At 39.0% G+C, this 17969-nt stretch overlaps 1 protein-coding gene across 1 annotated transcript in view; it reads right to left on the minus strand.

Moving 5' to 3' along the window:
- Positions 1-8047: 8047 nt before the first annotated feature.
- Positions 8048-17969, minus strand: part of LOC126426851 (mucin-19) — a 129301-nt gene continuing 119379 nt past the window's right edge. Inside the window, exon 14 of the mRNA XM_050088872.1 lies at positions 8048-16095. The gene's annotated coding sequence lies outside the window, so the exon portion shown is untranslated. The remainder of the gene's footprint in view (positions 16096-17969) is intronic.

Consider the following 17969-nt stretch of genomic DNA (forward strand, 5'->3'; position numbering starts at 1 on the left):
ATGAACATCAACAAAAGCAAAACAAGGATAATGGAATGTAGTCTAAGTCGGGTGATGCTGAGGGAATTAGATTAGGAAATGAGACACTTAAAGTAGTAAAGGAGTTTTGCTATTTGGGGAGCAAAATAACTGATGATGGTCGAAGTAGAGAGGATATAAAATGTAGACTGGCAATGGCAAGGAAAGCGTTTCTGAAGAAGAGAAATTTGTTAACATCCAGTATTGATTTAAGTGTCAGGAAGTCATTTCTGAAAGTATTCGTATGGAGTGTAGCCATGTACGGAAGTGAAACATGGACAATAAATAGTTTGGACAAGAAGAGAATAGAAGCTTTCGAAATGTGGTGCTACAGAAGAATGCTGAAAATTAGATGGGTAGATCACATAACTAATGAGGAAGTATTGAATGGGATTGGGGAGAAGAGAAGTTTGTAGCACAACTTGACCAGAAGAAGGGATCGGTTGGTAGGACATGTTCTGAGGCATCAAGGGATCACCAATTTAGTATTGGAGGGCAGCGTGGAGGGTAAAAATCGTAGAGGGAGACCAAGAAATGAATACACTAAGCAGATTCAGAAGGATGTAGGTTGCAGTAGGTACTGGGAGATGAAAAAGCTTGCACAGGATAGACTAGCATGGAGAGCTGATTCAAACCAGTCTCAGGACTGAAGACCACAACAACAACAACAACAACAACAACAACTTCCCCAGTATACTACCAATAAACCGAAGTCTACCATCTGCTGTACCCACAACTGAGACTATGTGATCATTCCAGTTTGTATCCCTAAAAGTGTTACACCCAGTAATTTGTATGAGTTGACCGATTCCAATTATATACAGGGTGTACATAAAGTCTGGGAACACTTTCAATTATTTATTGCACAAGAACCGAATGTTCTGCAGATATTGTACACAAGTCATTTTGAAGAGAAACCCTGATTCCCTGGGGCACAGCCGAAGTTACTTCTACATCAGACAATAACTCTTCCATCCGACGTAACACGCTGCGTCCTCCTTACCACGAAGCCCTAGTCCAGTGACAAATTTCACTCTACACCCCATATGATTGTACTTTTGACAATAAGGTTAGGTGTGGTAGTGAGTGAAATGCTGTCCAGAATCGAGACGTGCCACATCTACCAGGTAGCCTCGATACAAAGATTTAAGTACATCTCGAGAGAAAAGTGTGAGTTGCGTTTCATGCGATTGATGTTTTCCATTAACAGGGCATAGACAAGTTGGGTTCCATCTATTACATATGTCTGAACAACAGTGGCAACTACATAGAAAAATAGTTGAAGATATGCTCTTGTACAAATAAACTTTCATTTAAAAAAAAATATTTTAGGAGTTTTTTTCCAATACGGTACTTAGTTACGCACGTGCTTTATAATATCAGATGACAGGGAATGAAAGTATGCAAAACGAGCTGACATTCTTGTGTTTAGGTCAACACTGTGGGAGATGCTTCTAAGGACGTGACAAGGTGGGCTGAGTTTCTTGATTAGTTTGTCAATGTGTAGACTCCATTTGAACTTATTGTCCAACTTGACCCCAAGCCTGTTGCAATTAGTGTGTGGCCGTTAATGTCTTCTGCTGATGCTAACAGGTCATTACTGCTGGTTTGAAACCACATAATATTTGTCTTTGTGAGATTGTTTTTTAATTGTTAGCTGTCAACCATTTGTAGGCATCTTCAACTATCATCTGAGCTGTATCTGCTGAGGTTGAGTTTGGATCTTTGATTAGTATGCCTGTCATTGGCATTACGCCAGACACTAGTAGAAAGTGAAAGTATTGTCTCTGCCCATGGCTAAGCAGAATGAGAAAGATTCCTATCCTTTTGAATGAAATTTGTTGTCCCTCATTGGCTGCTTAATCCACAATCTTCTACTGCGTATGCAACAGGTTTCAGAACACTCGAATGTTCCATTGTGCAGTGTAAAAAAAATAATTTTATTTTTTACGCTAGATGATGGAAATTTAAGTGTTCCGAACAGTAAAAGATTGTGGATTAAGCAACTGTTCTGTAGTTTATTCATTTTACAAACTGGACTTAAACAGTTGTGACTGCCCTATAAGGAGGACTCAATTTGCTGCTATGTTTTCCAGCTGAATTTTGAGTGCAGCTTCTTCCACATTATGTGCCAGAAGTGCAAAATTATTGGGAAGTGCCAGGCAATCAAATACCAAGATCTGTATTTTGAACATTTCTGCTTCCATTCTCGCATCATTTTTTCAAATGTATAATTAAATGGTTTTAGTGACAGTTCTTAACCCTGTCAGTGTCAAGTTTGAATAAATTGTAATTGGTTCAGAAAATTCACCTGCAGTTTTTGTGTTGATTTTGTTTTGGTGTGCACCAAATTCTGTAAGGGTTCCCAGAAAAACTCCCAAAGGGTACTGTCATACACTTTTTGATATCAACAGAAGTGATTAATGATCTCTCATTTGGAAATCTTTAATGTCCAGTGATTTGCTCCAGACAACTTGTGCCTCATCAAAATCCTCATTGCTGTTCTGTAAGCTCTCGTAATTCCTGCAAGAATAATCCTCAGTAAAATCGTATATGTGACATTGTACACGGATCTCCCTCAGTAGTTATTCGGATTTGAACTGACAACCTTTTTGTGGAGAGGGTTATTCTGTTCGAGATACCTCATTATGTTTGCGCTCAGAATATGTTCCAAGAGTCTACAACAAATCAGTGTCAAAGATATTGGACGGTTGTTTTGTGGATCACTTCTAGTACCCTTCTTGTAGACGGAGGTGACCTGTACTTTCTTCTAACTACTAGGCACGGACTTTTGTTTGAAGGATATTATAGTTAGAAGCGGAGCTCGGCCACATGGGTTAGTTACAACAATTGTCAAAGCAATTAAATTATCTGACATTGTTTAAAATGTAGCCACACTAACAAGAGGTCATTATAGACTGGCCCTCTTCGATTAAAAACTTTCTATTTTCAGCTACCAATTGCATGAAAATGTGAGTAGTCACAATAAATTAAAATATGCTATAAAAATACGAAACATAAAATAAAATACTTTCTAGAGCTTGAACAATATTATTGATGTATATAATTTTTTCATTTCACAATAAGGCATTTTGCATGATATGTCAAATTTAATTTCTTTTCATGTTATTTGTAATTAAAAACAGGAAAGATGTTATTTTTATTAAAAATTATCATTTAGTATCTGTTAATTAACATTTCTGCAGGTATGGAATTAAATAAAAGTAGAAAAAGAACAGCTGTTGCCAATGAGAGTCCAACCCGCAACCTTACCATTACCAGCTTGGCACTCTGCAACCAGTGACTACGTAAATAAGACACAGCGGAATTAGAGACACTGGCAGCGAGCAGACACCGATTGAAATCGACGGGGAAAGCTGAAAATTTGTACAGGGTCGGGATTCGAACCTGAGTCTCCCGCTCACTAGGTAGATGCTCTGACCTCAGAGCCATCCAGACACAGTGGTAATCACAGATAACCCTAGCACACATCCCGTCAGACTCATTTCCTCTATTTATCCACACACTAAAATGTAGTGCCTCCTGGCCATTGTTCTCATTATTCGTGTCATTTCCCACGTTCCCATTAAGAGTTTGAGCTTGGTGTGCTTCCATACTGAAGAGATCATTGGCCGTCTCCTCTCTCTCTATTTTTTCATCCGAAAGGACAGAAACCACATACATACACTGTGACCACCGGTACGCCCCCTTTTGCTATGGGTAACAGCAGCGATGCACCGTGGAAGGGAAACGACTAGGAGTCCTCGGTGCACTGTGTGCTCAGACACACTTCTACTCTGCCCACCATTAGAGTCTAATGTCAGCTCTGCCACAGTTCGCCGCCTATCCTGTTTTACCACTGCCGAGCCGACGACATCAGGCGTCTGTAACGAGGAGTGCCTGCCCGACCCTACAATCAAATCGGTTTCACTTCAGTTTCGCCACTTGTCGGAGACACTGACTGCAGCACTCCTCGAACACCCGACAAGCTGTGCAGTTTCCGAAATGCTAGTACTGAGCCGTCACAATCTGCCCTCGGTCAAACTCAGATAGCCCGTTCCGTCTTCCCCTTTCTACACACAGTTAGCACGCTCACTTATACTACGTGTACTGTGCACGTGTCCGACTAGCATCCATTCCTCATCAGGTGATGCTGATAACGCCCAGATGGGTTTATATAGATAGAGGTCAATAGTCGTACTGGTCCGGTTGATCAGTATATATAATTAAAACGAAACAGCCAATGACCTCTTGAGTGCAGTCGGCGAAATGCCACGAGTAATGAAGATAATGGGCAAGTGCACTACATTAATAGTGTGTGGATGGGTTGAGAATTTGTGTCGGATGGGAGGCATGCTAGGGTAGTCAATGAAGTTGCAATGATCACTGTGTCCAGATGGATCAGTGGTCAAAGCCTCTACCTAATAAGCAGGAGTCCGAGGTTCGAATCCCAGTCTTGCACGTATTTTCAACTTTTCCCACTGATTTCAATCAATGCCCGCTCACAGTCAACGTCTGTAATTCCTTTGTGCCTTAATTCATAATCGCTGCCGGATCAAAAATGGCGACTGTTCTTTCGGACATTTCGAAAAGAACATACACCACATATATGTATATTATGTAAATAAATTTAAAATGTTTTGTACTTCTATGGGATTGGAAACAATCTAATTTCCAAGGCGATTTATTAAAGTTTTTTGATAATTGCATTATAGTATTACCTTGAAATCCTGTAAGTATTAAAGAAATCATAGAAGACCAGTCCCTAATATCCTCTTGTAAATTTCTATATTCTGTGGACCACTTTATTATCCTTTCAGTGATTGAAACATTTACTCTACAAATGATTTACCAGGCATGTTTGATACTTTATGGACTCAGGTAAAATAGCGTGCCTTATAGTGTATCATTATACTATGTACAAGGGTCATTCAATAAGTAACCCCCACATTTTTTTAAAGAAGACATTAATATACACAAACAAATGTCCTTGTTGGTGCTTCATATCTGAAGTTTTTTGTGTGTGCAGGTGAAGTTTCAAACCGTTCTGGCAGATGGCAGAGCCATAGTACAGCGTCAAAATGGCATCTACATACGGCTCACATTACAAGCAGTGTGCTGTTATTGAATTCTTCTGTGCAGAAAAATAAACCATGATGAACATCCATAAATGTTCGTGTGCAGTGTATGGTGATGCTGCAGTTGATAGGAGTACAGTTGGGCGATGGGTAAAGAAAGTTACAGCCTCAAGAAATGCAGAAACAGAGCTCCACGATCAGCCACACTCGGGATGTCCTGTTACAGCCACTGGTCCAGACATGCCAAATCGTGCGGATGCCATTATTCGTGTAGACCGGCATATCACAACTCGACAATTGGCCCTCAAATTGTCGATTGGCATTGGAAGTGCATCTGCAATGATCGAGACTCTCAGATGTTCAAAGAAGTGCTCACGATGGGTTCCACGAATGCCCACAGCAGACCACAAGATTCGAAGAAAGGCCATTTCATCTGAATTGTTGGAGTGCTTTGAGGCCGATGGAGATGCCTTTCTGTCACGGGTTGTTATGGGGGACGAAGGCCGAGTGCACCACTTTGCAATGGACACGAAAAGGCAGTCCGTGGAGTGGCATCATCCTCATTCACCACAAAAGAGCAAATTCCCTCTGCCGGAAAAGTCACGGTGACAGTCTTCTGGGATTGTGATGGCGTCATTCTTGTGGCTGTAGTGCCTAGAGAGTCAACCGTCAATTCAGAGGCATACGTTAAGACTCTGAATAAACTCGAGAACCCTTTCCGACGTGTTCGATCGGACAAGAATCCACCAGAAATCTTGCTCCAACACAATATGGCACACCTACACACAAGTCTGAGAACCCGGAAACACTTCGCCAGACTGTGTTGGACACCATTGCCTCATCCACCCTACAGTCCAGACCTGGCACCCACGGACTCCCATCTCGTTGGGCCACTTAAAGACACACTTTGAAGATGATGAGTGTGTCAGTTGCATTGAAAACATGGCTACGCCTGCAGGACAAACTTTTAGCGGCAGGGAATATGTGCTATTCCACAATGTTGGCGTATGGCTGTAGAATGTGATGGAGACTATGTAGAAAAATAGGAGATGGATAAGACATGTTGATGTATATTGTCACCAAATTCTGACTCTTGACAGTAAATATGCTCTGGGGAAAAAAAATGTGGAGCATTACTTATTGAATGACCCTTGTACGTGATTTACAGTGCACGGAGTGCGGTCAAAAAATGGTTCAAATGGCTCTGAGCACTATGGGACTTAACTTCTCAGGTCATCAGTCCCCTAGAACTTAGAACTACTTAAACCTAACGAACCTAAGGACATCACACACATCCATGCCCGAGGCAGGATTCGAACCTGAGACTGTAGTGCCTAGAACTGCTCGGCCACTCCAGCTGGCGGAGTGAGGTCAGCATAGCAAGAAACATCAACATATTTAGTTAAAAATCCAATTAATTATTTCTAATTTAGTCGCAGAGAAACACCTGCAAATACGCTTGATGTTCTTAGACTCGTTGTACTATTACATAAAACTGCATTCTGGAATGCAGCATTCACTTGGAGTCTAGTTGTTAAAGTAATCAATTTATGAGAGGAGGATCTTTATCAAGTATCTTATTGTTGCACGCTGCCATTGCGGAAATGAGGATGTAACTTAAGTTTAACACACAAATACTGAGCAATTAACATTGAAACTGTTGAGGAGTTTTAGGGAAAGTATTATTTGGAAAATACAAGCTGGTTTATAATTGAAAGGTATGTATTCATGTTTGGTGAAAAATGGACTTGGTAATATACTCCCTGTTCTTTACCCCTGCTACCTTCCGAATTTTAAAGAGAGTATTCCAGTCAACACTGTCAAAAGCTTTCTCCAAGTCTACAGATCCTATAAATGTAGGTTTGCCTTTTCTTAACCTATCTTCTAAAACAAGTCACAGAGTCAATATTGCCTCCCACATTCCTTCGTTTCTCTGAAATCCAATTTCATCTTCACTGAGGTTGGCTTCGACAAGTTTTTCATTCTTCTATAAATAATGTGTTAGTATTTTGCAACACTGGCTTACTAAACAAATAGTTCAGCACATGCTTTGTTTGGAGTTAGCAGTCTGAGGGTATTTTGCCTGCATCATACATCTTACACACCAGATGAGCGAGTTTCATCATGGCTGGCTCTCCCAAGGCCATCAGTAGTTCCGACAGGATGTCATCTACTCCAGGGGCCTTGTTTTGACTTGGATTTTTTCAGGGCTCTGTGAAAATCTTCTCACAGTATCATATCTCCCACTTCGTCTTATGTACAGCTTCTTCCAGGTCTATAATATTGGCTTAAAGTTCATCTCCCTTGTATAAAGCCTCTCTATAGTACTCACACCTTTCCCTACTTTGCTTAGGACTGGTTTTCCATCTGAGCTCTTCGTATTCCTAGAGCTGCTGCTCTTTTCTCCAAAATTATTTTTAATTTTACTCTTGTGAAACATGCTTCTTTTTGCTAATGACGCATGCTCCTAAATACTTACGGAAGCTAAATGATGTCCTTTCAGTGTCGTAAGTGGGATGCTAACAACTGCTTTTTCTAGCATAAACACTCTCCTGGAATTCTGGACAGATTTCTTAACTTTAGTAACCACTGTCACTATGACAACATCGTGATCACTAATCACGGTCCCTATACTGAAGCTGTTGATAGGGTCGGGCCTGTTTGTAATGAAATCTAAAACATTTCCTTTGCACTAGTTGTCCGAGACAGTTTTCAGACAACATATTCAGAAGTATTTCACAAGATCAACTGTATCACCTACAGTGAATCCCCCCGAGTGTCTTCATTATTTTCTGTTTTTTTGCTGGTGGTGTCCTAAAACACACTCAGGATCCCCGTTTATTCTATTTTGTGCAGTGCTCATGGAAAAATCTTTCATTATTGTGCTCAACATGTGGATATTAAGGTACTAAATTAGTGGATACTAGTACAAAAAGCTACTGAAATCACTGTTTCCTTCAATATTTCACATTTATTATTTTTTCTTTACAATATTCCAGACACTGTTACTTATTACTTATACAGAATTAGAAAATAGTGTAGGAACATAACAGTATTACACTGAATTCAGAAGTCAGCTGAGCTGTAGCATAAAAAACATCACACTACACTTATCAGTGAAACAGACTATCACAAAATGTTTGTATAAAACTGTAAATCTAACAATTTCATCTGATCTGTGTAAAATATGAAGGAGCTTTTTATCCAAAAAACAAAATTCACATACATAAGATTGTTTTAAAAAAGTAAAACAAACTTTTTCCTTTAAAATAATTGTACATCTGGCAAATTTCTAACACTTACGACTTTTTCGTCTTAAAGCTTCTGGATTCCCCAACAGAGGGACCTCCCCCTAAAAATTCGAAACTCAATTCTTCGGGACAAGTGTAAAAGCTGAATTATTGCACATAACACATACACTGCCCAAAATGAACACTGTGCCACAGTGCGTACACAGAACACATTAAAAAAGAATGTCAACATGTACAGTGGCCTGCACTCGCCTTAAGAATGGAGACAGACTGATGTATGTGGAGCCTCTACTGACCGCCCCTGCCACTACTTCGAGGTGTGCGTCTGTGATGACAGTGTCACCTGCCTACTCGGGTTATTCCGAACAGCTCTCGCGTATTCCGAAGGGAAGCGTCGTCTACACTGTGCGATATTTCGGCAAGTCGACACTGCCAACTGTGGGGGATGCCGACGATTCGGCTTGCTGACGTACGGCAAAATGTGGATGCCACCACCCCGCCGAATACCTGAGAGGAGTTCAAAATAATCTTAAATTGGAAATGCTTAAAATCACACACTGTCTTGCTGTGGTTTAGTTTCAGTGTGTGCGTTGGCAGAGAGATTAATAACAATAAAATGAAGTGTATCTGTGGAACAACTATTTCCACAAAAATGCTTTACAAGCTACGGACCTAGGAAGCAAATTCTCTGAAGATAGGTAATGTAAAAGACCACCGTTTTGGAGGAGGGAAGGGGTGAAAGTGGAGATGGGTGAATTGTGGCCAGTTTGTCTGAATAAAAGAACAGAGCCTAAAATACTGTCTCAGTACATGGTGGTATACTGTAGCTAACACTGGTATGACTCCTCGCAAGAGACGTGTGAAAAATTTTGTTTTTCTCAGAATAAAGGTCTGTTCCAGAAACAACTATTTTGGAACACAAGAAAGAAGGTGTAAGCAATGCACGACAAACTGCTTTGCTGTGTGCTACAACTCTGGCAATGTACTGTCTTCAATCATATCTTATCGCAGATAACAAAACTGAAATCTTGTCAAAAAATAACACCAGGCTGCATCTAAAGAGTCACATTATTTTACTTATAAACATCACACAATTGGTTGAAAAACTTTGATACGGCTGCAGAAGCCCAATTAAATTTAAAATTTCCATATTCCATCAGTTTCAGAGATATTTGGAAGTGGTGGAGCACGTGTCACTTCTTCACAGTACTGTTTAACATGTGGGAATGTCACACGAGAGTGACTTGACTCTTAGGCAAGGAGTAGAGTATAAATCTTAAACAGTGATGGTGTTTGCTGTCTGGGAACAACAAGAAGTGGTGGTGATTCTCTGTTCTTTAAGTTAACTGTAATTTCTTTTTTCCTTACGAACTATGGAAGCAAATTGTGAAATAAAATGGTTTTAAAATCCCTGGCCTATCCTGCCAGAACACCTTACACTGATCTACACTTAATAGTAACAGTGCACGCACAAGTTTATAGAGCATAACAGTTTATAACAGAAGAGACAAATGTAGAAGTTTCACCATGGCAAAACTAAATTTTTTGCAAGCAGCTCAGACTCCAGTTACAGCTACACAAATCACTTTATGGCAGAGAGGGGAACGCCAGTTCTAGGTTATTTTCTTGTCAAATCCAACAGTCACACTATTGTGACATAACTGCTATACGATACTTAACATTAAGAAGAAACGCTCCAGAGTATTTTCGGCTGCACGTTGAGACTATTCTTTAGGCAGCCTGCATATTCAGAAGCGACAGCTTTTCACATGTCATGCTGATGCTAAAGTGTCACGTGAGGAGAACTGCGGGTAAAAATACAACTGGACAAAACAGACTAAAATACCTGGAAAGCTCATTGAACAAGAACAGATCCTGATAGGAATGGGGTGTGGCTTAACACATATTTTGCCTTTCACCTGCCTGAGGAATAAAGCATCAATTTCAGGAAAAACAATTTTGACATCTAAAAATGGCCATATTGCTTTTCAGGGAGCAAACCTTCCTGGTTTGAAACATTACAAATTTCTTCTGCAGATTTGCTACCTATTCAGTTCACTCCACAGTTTTGTGGTAGTTAACAGTTCTTTTTGAAAAGAAGCAAAAGTAAAATGCGAGCATCAGAACTACAACCCAAAAAAACAATGAGCTCAATTAGGAAAGAAAAAAATCAGCGTAGAGTGCACAAATTACAAGAACACAGTTCGAGTTCCAAGAGAAAGGGAAAACTGTACTAATGACTGCTACAAATTGTGACAACAAAAACTGCAGAAGGTGGCTCTTGGAGTGACAGTGAGATCAAAATAACAATACAGACAATTAAAGACATCTGTGTATCACATTTGGGTGGAACAGTCAGTGTATAGGACACAAAACCCCTAACTATCTCCAGTGTCGAGGCAGACTTAATTGTACAAAAGAAGTAAACATGCTGACAAGGTGGGTAGGTAAATACTAGAAACTGATGATGAAACAGGAAAATATACGGCGAAAATTAAGTCATAACAGTATGCACGAAAGTGTCACCGATGTCGCGGAATGTGCCTCAAATGGCACAGGTATCTACCCTAAACATTAAATTATCTCCACTACTACAATGCAGCATTAAAATATTGGCTGTTTTATTACATATTTCAGCATCAGGTCACACAATCTTTTGACCCAAGGTTGAGATTTAAATTAAAAACAAAATTGTTTAGAAGACAGGTACTTTGCATCCCTAAGGCATTATGACTAGTCTCTGTAACATATTGGAACACACTTCCATTCTCCGTGCTGGATCAAAGGGAATTTGCCCAAAGAATCTACCCATTTATTATGGCATCTATTCAATTTTTGGATGCCCCTAGTGGAATGATCTCTCCATTCTTTAGACAAGTTATGACCATTTCCTTACCCTGACATTACAGGGAATGAATTGTATCAGATACATAGCTTTTGTGCCAGAAGGTTATGTGACACATACTGAGGCATAAGGGCACTGCAAGTGTGTGTATACAGTTAATTCGTACATAGGCCAAAGTACACCCGCACACCAAATAGAAAATGTTGCTTACTGGTGCCAATTAAATACTGCACCAGACAATCTAATTAAGAAGCCAATTTACTGAGGCAAATGAAGCTTTCAAGTTTTATAATATCAAACCATTGACTAGGCAGATTCCCAGTACCTATGTGACGCACATAATTTTGAGAATTTGCTCGGTAAAAAAATGTTTGCCAAAAACTCACACACTTCAGAAATCGTTTGTGTAAAAATTTACATAATACTTTGAGATATACTCCCATAAAAAGAAATAGTGCGGCACTCTTTTCTACATAGTATCCAGTGTTGTCTGAAAGCTTCATACGCTCAGAATGTAATAAATATCACTTAAATGTGCACATAATGTCAGGCAAATTTAATGCAGACGTGCACTGTGACAAAATGTGCATTACAGCTGAAACTACCAATACACATTTTGCCACTTGTTCTATATATGTGTGAATAACTGAGAAAATAAACAGATTGTTTTGGTAAACTGGAATCCATATCTTTCAAAAGGTTCTGCCACTATGTAAGAGTAAAATTTGACACCTCTCCCACAAACAATATTATCAAAATTGTATCACACATATTCTATGACAAATTTCTTGTGATAAATATTCATATTCCATTACAATTAAGTTGCACTGGGCAGAAAATTCTGAAATTGAAATGAGTTTTCCCAAAACAAACTGCTTCTCAATGAGAATTTTTCTTAATGCATAAACAACTTTTATTTGTATACAGACATTTAAGAGCATGAACATATTTCATCACGTTCAAACATTCTGACATACAAAACTCACATTTAAAATAAATGCTCCTGTAGGGTGAGACGCCTGCTGTTTCGCACACTCGACGTCACTTCCTCGTACGTTCACAATATGTTCATAACACTTATCGATATGGGCCTCCCGATAAACAAATTGTTTACTAGTTTAGGACTGGTTTACTTCATTGTAGTGCAAAATGTGACCTACTTTCCAGAACATATAATGCTATCTGTGAACCTTAATAGCCCATCAGCAATGAACACCGAAAATGTTCTGTTAGGATTATTGGTGTTTACGGGAGTAACTAGCTTAAAGATATCTTGTTGAAAAACTGCAGTTCCTGTCTTTCTTTTTTTTTTTTTTTTTGCCCCAATGCAATGTTTTGTTCATTTAGTACTTTCACCTGTCACAACAGTGAAACAGAAAACCTGCACGGCAACCTCCAGAAGCATTTATCAAATGGCGACTTATCCCGACTCGATGCAACTCTTGCCGAGCACTGGGAAGTCTCGTACAAAATCATTATCGTGTACTTTATCGCACGCTTATTAAATTAAATGACATTTTGAAAATAAATGCCTTACTGCCTTTGCAGCAACATAATTTTGTGCCTCAATTTCCATCAATTTTAGGCATAATCACATTTATAAAATGTACGTAACGCTTTTTCCAATAATCTGAAAAAAGTGCTCTAGTTTGTATTTTTAATCTATATATGTCATGCCCCTAAAGAAATTCTCAATACAGCTACTAAATATATATATTCTCTCCAATAAACAACATATTTACATGTGAGAAATACAGTGAGACAAAATATTTAATTATATATTTACAGATATAAGCATGTTGTGCTGACCATCTTTGGATACACATAATAACTACACTTTGTGTGAAATTGGTACACCAGATAATTCACTTAGGGAAACACATTTGCCATACACACTTGAGAAAGAGCAGAAAGTGTTTTCCCACAACCCCAATGTCTAATACAACCAATCTAAAATTGTCTAACTATGATTATGACAGGCAAACAGACCACTACCAATACTGAACTGTGGTAGGCCTGACAGCAAAGCTTACTACGGACCACTGAATTACACATTTTTAAAACTCAAGACTGCATTTTCGGATGGGAGAAAGTTGGGAGGAAGGACAGAAAGGAACAGGCAATACATTAAATGCGAACACAAAATATACAAGGAATGAAATGTGAATGTTCCAATGTAACAGATGAGATGTGGATTTCATAGCTTATAGTAATGAGTTCCACAGGAATTACTGCTGAAGAACGCGTTGGGCACTAGCCACAAGTGTAAATATGTACAGCAAAGGAAGGAAACAGCACACAAACAAAATGAAAGAGGAACAAATAAAAAATAAAAGATGTACCACAAAAAGAAAGCTTCGCTCCTTTTGATGACAGACATTAGCTAGTCTTTCAAATAATAAGACATGTACTGTCCTTCGCAGGAGGCAAAATGTTTAGTAATGTCAAAACACATACACGTGTAAGTAAAGTTGGACACCATCCTCTCTTTTAAAACTATTTGTTTCTTCCTCAGGGAGGAAAGACAGATTAGTTTTGAAAATTAGTATAGTGTGTGTAATTTTGTTTCGTGACCATTGGCAGCACTCGATTTTTGCCTCGCTGTGCTAAGCACTGACCTGCAATTCTGTCTCTGTGTTCTTATAATTTTCTCATGTGAATTTTCCATTTGATATAATTTCATAAGTTTTTCAATCCTGAAACAGACTACACACGAGAACAATTAGTTGATGAATGTACTCTCAGGCATCAGCAGGAGAATTGCAGCTCGCGCAGATGCCACGTGTCAGTAGATTCTCATTTTGTGTGTAGATAATCTGTACCCTTTCATTTCTTTTTTCAATTCAGTACAAAGGACGAAGGAAGTGCTCCTTTTTAGCTTTTCAGAGACACAGTGTCAACACTTACTCCCAGTAAAACAGTAGTGCCACCCCAAGTCACACGTAACTTTTACCTTATTTTACACGACCGAAGCGACCGTCTTCAGAAATTATGTAGCCGACAGTTATATGCAGTCCCATATTTGTAACGAGTGGCCCTCGGCCACAATTTCTGAAGGTGCTTGTGGTGGTCGAGTGAAACCTGTAAAATAAGGAAAACATTACATGTGACTTGTGACAGCTCTACAATTCCCATTTCTAAAGGTTACTGTTTCCCTGCAGGCAAATGCCTGTGCTTGCTGAACTTACTCTCACTGTTGCTAATCAATTCCAAATACAGCTGTAATTGTTTATACTTTTGTGAAATGAGAGTGACTTTTGTGGTACAGTTGAAAATCTACACTCTCTCTCTCTCTCTCTCTCTCTCTCTCTCTGTCATCTTTTTGATCTGTCAGAGGAGGAGTGCAAATAATCGGCGTGCTCCTGGTGTAAAAGGAAGCGTCTTCTATGTGAGTTTCTATTCTCTGGCATGCGACGAAGTGATGGGAAGGTGACAAGATGTGGGATATGCCTTTGACAGATGAGACAAAATTGCTGGATGACTAAATATATTACAAAGATGATTAAAAATTTGTCACTAGTGGTATCAAATTGTGTTTCGTCGTCACCTCCCCCCGTAACAGCAGTACTAACTATATAATCTTTCCACTAATAGATTACAATTTTCTCACAGTTCGCTTTTGAATGAATTATATTGAGCTGAGAGACATACCACTTGTCATGACCCGTACGAGTCTGAAAGACGTGACAAGCAGCAATTGTTTGGGCTAACTCCATCTACACAATGCAAAAACGAAACTGTAAATTTCTGCAGAAACACCGGAGAAAATGCATCTGATGACTCTCGTGAAAGACACCTGGTATATTTCCCAGGATATTAGTGACTGCTGGGAAATGTACGTCGTATGCCGAACCGAAGTTTGGGTACGAACTGCAGTACATTGCCGACAGTGTCTCAGATTTTGATCGGTGAACCTTTCTGAGGGGCTCAATTTATTTGGCAGGCCCTTAGGCAGAGTGTTGAAACTGTCAAAAAGGGTGAGCTCCAGGAAACAGATCTCATGATAGTTTCTGAAAGGCCGAAGTTTGATACGGGAATACTGCTCCCGAAACCACATCAGCTCGTTGGAAATTTAACAGAAAATGTTAACACAGTCTGATACTTAGTGTCTGCTTCCAGAAAGCACTCACTTCTTCTAAAATTGCTCGAGAAAAGAATATGCTTGCAAAGAACACGTTTCCTCCGACAGAAGAGGTCGCCGATTGCTCCACAGAGACAGACAGACAGACACACACACACACACACACACACACACACACACACACACACACACACACACACACAAATGGAATATAAACCTGTAGCATTATGCTGATACAGTAGCTGTCTACCCAGTATATCAACAGAATACAGATTAAGAAATATCTCAGCACTACTGTACCACGAAATTATAGCTCAGTGTGTGTCATAAGTAACTTACAATGTCAGTTCTGTATGCATAAGCAGTTTTTAGAATCTGCATCTCCATCTCAAAACTACAGTCCTGCTCAGAAAATAAGGTATGACACTGCCTGTCATGTACAGTAGAGTAGTGGAATTAACAAATGAAAGAGAAAACTTGCACATACTGGAACATGCCCTTTTGTCACTTCCATGTATTATTATTGTTCTTTTTCTTGCTCCAGAGATTATTGTTGTTCTTTTTCTTATTAACAATACAACAGTTATTCCTTAGACAAAAGAGACTTTACAAAACCACGGTGGGTGAAAAAGCTACAAGCATAATTTGGCCGCAAAATGACGTGATGCGTACTGCCGTGTACACCAGAAATCGTACTCGTGCACAGTATTCAATTTTGCAAACCAGGACGTAGTGCCATCTGGTGCACAGGAAAAGTTGCAGCCATTTCTCTGTACTGTCAGAACTCCACCCAGATAACCATTGTCTTCATCTGATTTTACCCTGCAACAAAGAAACAAAAATTGTTACCTACAACTTTTCACCAACTTTCTTTCAGTTATGAAGTACAGCAGTTAGTGTTGGGCCATGCGCATATGTAATCAGAATAAACTATATTTTTAATTAAAAAAAAGCAACAACAATAACAATTAATGACAATATCATACGAGAAGTGCACAACAAGTATAAGAAAAATTAAACCTATTTGCATTCTATGCCAAAAAATACATACGATTTACTATAGCTATACTTTAAATGATTAATGGAAAATCTCATATAAAGATGTGAAACAAATACTAACAAAGAGATAGAGGGGCTTGCCAGCACTTCCCTCAGCTCAGTACAGCCTATAGATACACAAAAAACAGAACCAAAAATTTACGTTCCTAGCTTTCGGAGCAAATGTTCCTTCATCAGGGAGGAGAGAGGGGAAAGAAAGGGAAGAAGGGAAAGTAGATTCAGTTACTCACAACCCAGGTTATGAAGCAACAGGGAAAGGAAAACAGGGAAGGTAGCAAGGATGGAGGCATGGTTGTCAGAGGGAAGCCAAAGATATTCTACTGTAAGTACTGTGCCAGCTTCAAACCAAAGAGGATGCATACAGAAGTAAAGAGGTATATAGTATAAAGATAAACATATGTCTGCTTGTGTCTGTATGTGTGGATGGATATGTGCGTGTGTGCGAGTGTATACCTGTCCTTTTTTCCTCCTTTTTTCCCCCTAAGGTAAGTCTTTCCGCTCCCGGGATTGGAATGACTCCTTACCCTCTCCCTTAAAACCCACTTCCTTTCGTCTTCCCCTCTCCTTCCCTCTTTCCTGATGAGGCAACAGTTTGTTGCAAAAGCTTGAATTCTGTGTGTATGTTTGTGTGTCTATCAACCTGCCAGCACTTTCGTTCGGTAAGTCACCTCATCTTTGTTTTTATATATAATTTTTCCCACGTGGAATGTTTCCTTCTATTATATATATTTGTGTGTCTATCGACCTGCCAGCGCTTTCGTTCGGTAAGTCACCATCTTTGTTTTTTTTTTTTTATATATATATATATATATATATATATATAGACACACACACATTTGAATAACAAAAAACAGATACTAAAAAAAAAAAAAATAAAAATAAAAATAAAATAAAATAAAAGAAAAAAAAAAAAAAAAAAAGAAAAAAGAAAATTGCATGGCGCGAGATTCGATCCTGCGACCTTCGGATTACGAACCCGAGCGCTTACCGCTGCGCCACGACGCTGTCGATAATTATTAATCGTTGAGAGTATTTCACCGCAACGGTTTATTTTAACTGTCGATTTTCTCGACAACGGCTGAGAAGTGCATCTTGGTGCTTTGCCACATTACACCTCTGGCCATGAGCTTTTATCATGCGCAGTATGAATTTAATCTGAATTTCACAACTGGCGGCCTCCCCTTGTAAGTAAAGATGCTAAAAACATGTGGGAAAGTTTCAACATCCTTTGAAAATGTAAAATTATTGTGTTTAATGTAAGTTAGCAGAATGAAAAACATGTAGCTATATTATTAAAAAGGAAACTTCAAAAAAGATTATGACTTCTATGATTTGTAATAAGAACACTGAATAATTTATCACACGATAACTTTTATATCGACGTCACTTTCCGTGATTTACTGATCTTATTAATTTAGCAAAAAGTCTACAGAAACTGAAATCTTCAATTTACTGAACACCTTTTTGCACGACAATTAAGTGTATGTCACTCAATGTCATGTTAGAAATACTACTGGCAGCATTTCTATATTTTCTAGCTGTGACATCATTGGTATACAGTGATAACTTTGAATGTCAATTTATTTACATCAGTTCTATTTCAGTATACAGTGAATACTCTCTTTTACAGCTTTGAG

Source organism: Schistocerca serialis, chromosome 11 (genome assembly GCF_023864345.2).
Source record: "Schistocerca serialis cubense isolate TAMUIC-IGC-003099 chromosome 11, iqSchSeri2.2, whole genome shotgun sequence".
Taxonomy (NCBI): Eukaryota; Metazoa; Arthropoda; class Insecta; order Orthoptera; family Acrididae; genus Schistocerca; species Schistocerca serialis.